Raw genomic sequence first — 6,672 nt, 5'->3', positions numbered from 1 at the left:
ACATATGAACCTACACGTATATGTCTATTTATGTCCACTATGATGTTTTTATAAGGGTAGTTGTGTAACATGCTATACTTCTAAAACTCCATCTTTAAACAGCATATTGCTTATACTTTTATACACTCTTAGAAAAAAGGTTCTTTGGGGTTCTATATAGAACCATAGGGTTCTTTACTCAGTTCCAAAGAACAGTTTATGCCAAAAAGCTTCTATTTCCAAAGATTTAAAGAAAAAAAAAAAAAACTTTTTGCACAAAAGGGTTCTTTGGGTTGACAACTGCTTAATGTGAGTATGTATGTATGTTTAATATAGAGTCTATTCTACAGTATAGTCTATTCTTGACAAATAATTCAACAAAAGATTCAAAAAATCTGCGTGAGTGATCAAAACGCACGAGCATCCTATTTCAAATAGTCACAGAAATAGTCACAGAAAGTCGGTTGAGCTAAAAGCTTGAGTAACCCTGGTAAGTAAAAGAAATAAATTAATTTGTTGATTAATTTTCTGTTATTTGTATTTATTTTGATCTAACTCCTTGTCATTTATGATGTTTATTTCAGCAAGCACAAAAAATAAATGTCGACAAAACTGTTTTGTCCAAGCCTGCAATATTCTCCGCCAGGAGATTAGTAATTTCAAACTTGAATCACTAAAATCTCTTTTGTGGATTGACTAGTAATCCTGATACCAGGTTATATTATAATTAAATTTTCTTTGCATCTAGAAAATATGGGAAAAACTAAACAATTTGCAGGAGCACATCGTGGCATTGAATTAAGCCAACTGCACTGAATTCAGTAGTTCACAAGTTAATGTAACCCTGTGTTAAGGATAGTGTAAACGTGTGGCTTGTTGTCCGGGGCAGAGGGCTTGAGGCTGGAAACTTGACCCGGCTCGAATACCCTCCCGGACTTGGATTAGTATTGATGGAATAGATAGGAGGAGATGGGGAGGTGGAGGGATGCCAGAAACACTCAATGCCACGTAGAGGGTAAAAAGCCGTTTATATACTCTTACTCTGGCAGGGTGATTGGTTGGATTAAATAAACTTGCTCCTCCGGAACCTTGTTAATGAAACTTCATATAAAGAGATTAATCAAGCTCTATTCAAGGGTGTGAATATGTCAAATGTCCAAAGTCAAAGAGAGGAAGTGATGGAAATGTTTCAATTTCTCAACTTGTATTTGTTGTTTATAGTTTTATTGTCATGTACAAAAATATGATTGTGGAGGCGAGGGCGTGGCTGAGCGCCGTGCTGTGGAGAGTGAAGCGGGGGGAGATGAGTGGAAAATGATTACCAACTATGCTTAACACCTGTGTGTTGGCCGATGCCGTGTGCTTACCTGAACTATTTACATTTGAATTGAAGCTGCACTGTTGCACTGTTAAGCTAACAAGTTTTTGTTTGTTTAAATAAAAAGTGTCATTCCTGAGTGGAATCGCCGTCTCCCGCTTCCTCATTCCTTTGAACTGTATACAATGATAATTATGTATTTTTTAAAAATTTTTATTGAAGATGCCATATTATTTTAACATGGGTTTTTAGCAAAGACCTTCGCCTAACTCAGAGAACTTCTGTAGTTCTGACCATCAACATCATCAGAGCCATGACAAGTTTTGTTTAATTTGTTGTATCCAAAAGACCTCACTCAGTTTGTCAGACCATTGGCAACAAAATTATTTTGTATCTGCCCCAGTGCTAAAATTGTTTAACAGCTTTTCATAGGTAATTTTATTTATTTTTACTTAGTTTTTTTACTTGTTTATTAATCTTACTTATTGTTATAACTTCTAGTTAGTGTTAAATTATTTAATATTTATGATTTTTATATAAAAATATAACTACTAATTAACTTTTCACGTATTATTACAAACCTGTGGATAAAGTAAATTCTCATAACTATTGCATTATGAATTCAGTTAATTATTACTTGTTTTTTTGTAAATACAAACTATTAAAAATGCTTTACTTAATAATACTTAAATGTCTTTTATATGGTTACTTCACTTTCTTAGTGATATTGTATATGTACTATTAAATTTGCATATCCATTAAACATTCTTCTGGTAATAAAACGAAAATAAATGTAAAAACTAAACAAAAACCAAATGTTACGTTTGCATTTTGGGAACCCCTAAAAGGTTCTATATAGGAGGGCGGGGCCAGGCAGTGAGGATGCACACCTGGTGCTGAGTTGCCCCAATCAGTGGGCGAGAGAGATAAGGAGGAGCCGGAGACGCCAGTGAGGGAGACAGAGCGAGAGAGAGAGAGAGATGCACACAGCAGTGTTTGTGTGTGCGCACGTTTTTAGTTATGCTGAAAAGCAGTTTTATGTCTGTGTTTTGTTTATTAAAAGTATTTTTGGTTGATAACCCGGTTCCCGCTTCCTCCTTTCTGATGAACAAGAGGCTTGTTGGCACCACTGTGGCAGACCTCTGCCATCCCTACTAAGGAGGAAACGGGAACCGGACTGAACAATACACGTAGACTTTAATGTTCAACTTAAACACAACATAAAACTTTGCTTTTCAGCACAACACAGCGGCTGTGTGTGTCTCTCTCTCTATCTCACTGGCGCCTCCGGCTCCTCCTTATCTCCTCTCCTGGAGGGGAGGAGTTGCCCCTTTGGCTGTTCTGGCTGGTCTTCCCCACCTCCTGGGAACCTGAGTAGGATGATGGGAGGGAGAGGGGAGACAGAAAGAGAGCAGGAGAGCCCGAGAGAGAGAGAGGGGAAAGACAGGGAAAAAAAGAAAAAAACACCGATTCCCGACCACGCCACCATTCATTCTTCAGCCAGCTGTGCAGCGGCCCTCCGTGATGGCGGGCGATGACACTGACTCCTCCGCCTCCTCCGCCTCCTCCGCCTCCTCCGCCTCCTGGCAGACGGCAGTGGCTCCTCCGCCTCCTGGAGAACTGCTCCAGTGCTCCAGCTCCATGTATCCTCGGCGTCGCAAGCCTCCGTCAGCAGCGAGAGCTCTCTAACGGCGCGTCATCCTCCAATCCCGGGATTCGGCACCACTGTGACAAGGTTCTTAACTCTCTTTAAAGGAGGAGGTGGGAACCAAGTGAACAATCACAAAGACTTTAAATAACAAACTATTTAACTCAAACACACACAAACATTGACGCACGCACACAGCTCCACGTGCATTTCTCTCTTTCTCCCTCACTGACGTCACTGGCTCCTCTTTATCCCTCTCCTGGCTGATTGGAGTAAAATTTGCGCCAGGTGTCCAACATTACGGCCAGACCATGCCCTTCTCCTTGTCACAAAATGCTTTATTTAATAATACTGAAATGTATTTTACATGGTTACTTCACTTTCTTAGTGATATTGTATATGAACTATTCAATTCGCATATCCATTAAACGTTAAACATTCATGGTAAATAAAACAAAAAATAAATTTAAAAACTAAACAAAAAACAAATGTTACGGTTGCATTTTTCCACATGGCTCAAAGAATCATTAAAAAGGGTTCTATATAGAACTTTTTAGGAGTTCCAAGTATGAAGCGAGTGATAGAACACTTTAAGGTTCTTGCAACACTTCTCAGTGGAAGGAGGAGGCGAGAAGCAGATCTCCTGGTTCAGGTAAGCATTTTATTTTCCTTACTGCAGCAAATGCACTCGTTCAGGGCTCTTACACTGTTCAATGACTCACTCTAAAATACACAAACTATTTCACAAAAATAAACTCTCAACTCAATAATAAACTCTTGGCTTCACAATCGGCTCTCTGGTGCCCAGGCTCTCTCTGTCTCTACTGGCGGTGTGGCTCCTTTTATGCCGCTCTCCCCGTGCTAACTGAAATTAGAGACAGGTGTTAGACATAATTTAGCTCAGGTGTAAGCGCCCTTACCACTTTCTCTCTATCCGGAGAGATGCTTGACCATGCCCCCGCTGCCACAGTTCTATATGGAACCTTTTCTTATAAGAGTGTAACTTTTACATGCAGCTTTTATAAACACAAATTTATTGAGAGAGTACACTGAATATTTGTACTTTCATCCTTTGTCACACCACAGAACCATTATAGTTCATTACAAGCTAGAGAAATCAAAATCATATATTGGTTATAAATAGTGAAAACTTAAACCAGTTAACATGCAGTTACAGGTCCTAAGATACACATGTACATAGATTTGAACCTAAATTTGTATTTTCATAAAAAAAAAGTCCATGTTATGACATACTGTATACATCCTTTGAGGGGAAGTACTGTATTATTACATTGTCTGTTGTTCTGATTCTATTCATAGAGCAGTGAGGAAGCAAAATGGGTATCCCAAATTTTAAAGATTTGTTTTATTTATTTTTTTTCTAGAGTCTAATTAAAACTCTTACCTTTTCTAGGGCATTAAGCATACCACTGAGCCATGGAGCCTATGGATCAATGCAGTGCATCCTACTTATATCAGTGAGACTGTAAAGAGAGGTGAAATACATTTAGAGTGTATACATTTTCATAATAAAATGTTTTTAATGACAACAAGAGTTCAGAAGCAGATGATTTTTTAATTTTTTAGTTTGGTGGCTTACATAACAGCTGCAACACAATTGCCTATTGTTGAAACTTTAGAACAGTGTGTGATTTTACTCCTAACAGGAGTATTTTTGATCATTTGTGGTTTACAGCATGTTAACATTTTAGGGTTATGAGATATCACTACAAAACAGACAGAAAAATGTCATTAATAAAATATTGTCCTATTTAAGAAGCATTTGGTCATTAGTTTGTTAAATTTAAATTCTTTATTGGCCTCAGGTAAGCAAACCAATGTCAAAGTAAAATTTATTTCCATACAAGCAGACTATTCTGTGTAAATGCCAATCGTTAGGAGAAGAACACTCACCTCCTGATGTGAAAGCAGACAGAAGCATAACCAGACAAAACAAACAAATAATTTGATGAAATGCCATGGATAGGTGAATTGTTTCTGAAGGAGCCTGTATGCTTTGAATTGTCTGCCGCTCTTGGACTGCTGTTGGTTATTTATATAGTCAGAATAGAGAATAGGGAAGTCTTCACAATGTCTTTGTTCATCCTTTCTTATGAACAAAGTGAATGGAATAAATAGCACCATGATTAATCATTTTGCAAAATGACATATTTACTCCTTAATGATTAAAGTTTTCAGTGATTACATTGTTGCTTCACAAAGTAGTTAGCTAAATGTTCTGAATTCTTCATATCAGACAAATAATGGATCACAGGTAATGTAAAAATCATGTGGAAAAAATGCATGTGTAGGGTGTCTTTGATTCTAAAGTGTGTGAAAATGTCCAACAGGTTGGAACATGTAAAAGAGGTGTCAAATATGGGACATTAAGTCGCTGTAGTCCGGTGATGCTGTCACCACTGTGTCATGAATCCGTCTTAACAATCTGTTGATTTATTGCGCACGTTTAACCAAGATATGTTTTATTATACTTCTAAATATATTTATTTACATTATACTATCATATCGATATTTTAGATCCCCTAACCTAACCCAACCCCACCCTAAACCTAACCACTTATAAATGATATCAAACATGCAACAGGCAGGTAAATGTCAAAATTATTTTATTTACATTACATTATAATATAGGTATTGAGCTATGCTCAAATATAAGCATTAATATATCAACAATATAACCAACCAGAGTTTTTATTACAAATAATGAGAGTTTATTTTGTGAAGCGGTGTGTGATAGTAGATTAACTTAGTGCATAACGCAAGACTGTGAGACTGTAATTGTGCTGAAGACAGAGAAAATAAATCCTTACCTGAACCAGGAAAGCTGCTTCTCGTTTCCTCCTTACATATATGTGTATATATATATATATATATATATATATATATATATATATATATATATATATATATATATATATATATATAATCATTTGTATGTAATTCAATTCGGCTTGACAGGATGTGCATTTCCTGTCTGTATCAATAAAAATATAATGTAGACCCATGTGATTACAAGAATTTGATATGCTGAACATGGGTGATCTTAGCAGCAGTGTTGAAAAGTCTGGAATTATGAAGAGGAAAATCACTTGTTATGTTGTATTGCTAATTTGTAAGACACTTGTATAGGCATCTGCTAAATTAATAAATGAAAATGTAACGAAGACATGAGAAAGAATAATCAGAAAAATAATGTGTCACAAACCTACCACCGACTATTTGAAACCACTGCATCAAATAAGAATCATCCAGTCACAAAAATCACACCTCTCAGCCACAAAATTCTTATCTAGATAGTCTGTATAATTTCTGAGAAACCACTTTCCAGCATATGAAAGACAAAAATACTGAATTATGCAAAGTCAACAGTTTTTTTTTTTTTTTTTTTTTTTTAAAGAAATGATACTTAATGAGAGACAGATACTTTGAGTGGTGGGTGCAGTCTATAGTCAAGTCAAGTCATTTTTATTTGTATAGTGCTTTTCACAACAAACATAGATTCAAAGCAGCTTTACAGGAAATCATGTATTTAAAAAAAACAAAAAAATGAAACTGTAATATCTATAATGCATTACAGTGATCATTGTGTAGTTTGATTAAATATGATTGTAAAATGTGTATAGAAATTAAATAATTAAATAATAATTGTATTTAGAACCCCTGTGAGCAAGCTGAAGGTGACTGTGGCAAAGAACACAAAACTCCA

At 36.1% G+C, this 6,672-nt stretch overlaps 1 long non-coding RNA gene across 1 annotated transcript; it reads right to left on the bottom strand.

Annotated features, from left to right (window-relative positions):
- Positions 1–3,497: 3,497 nt before the first annotated feature.
- On the bottom strand, positions 3,498–4,973 carry LOC127431645 (uncharacterized). Its single transcript, XR_007895635.1, has 3 exons — positions 4,860–4,973; positions 4,351–4,429; positions 3,498–3,810 (listed from the first exon to the last, which is right to left on the bottom strand). It is a non-coding gene; the product is annotated as an uncharacterized LOC127431645 (long non-coding RNA).
- Between the last annotated feature and the right edge of the window lie 1,699 nt (positions 4,974–6,672).

The sequence above is a fragment of the Myxocyprinus asiaticus genome, chromosome 41, assembly GCF_019703515.2.
Source record: "Myxocyprinus asiaticus isolate MX2 ecotype Aquarium Trade chromosome 41, UBuf_Myxa_2, whole genome shotgun sequence".
Classification (NCBI taxonomy): Eukaryota; Metazoa; Chordata; class Actinopteri; order Cypriniformes; family Catostomidae; genus Myxocyprinus; species Myxocyprinus asiaticus.
This window is presented reverse-complemented; position numbering and strand designations above follow the sequence as displayed.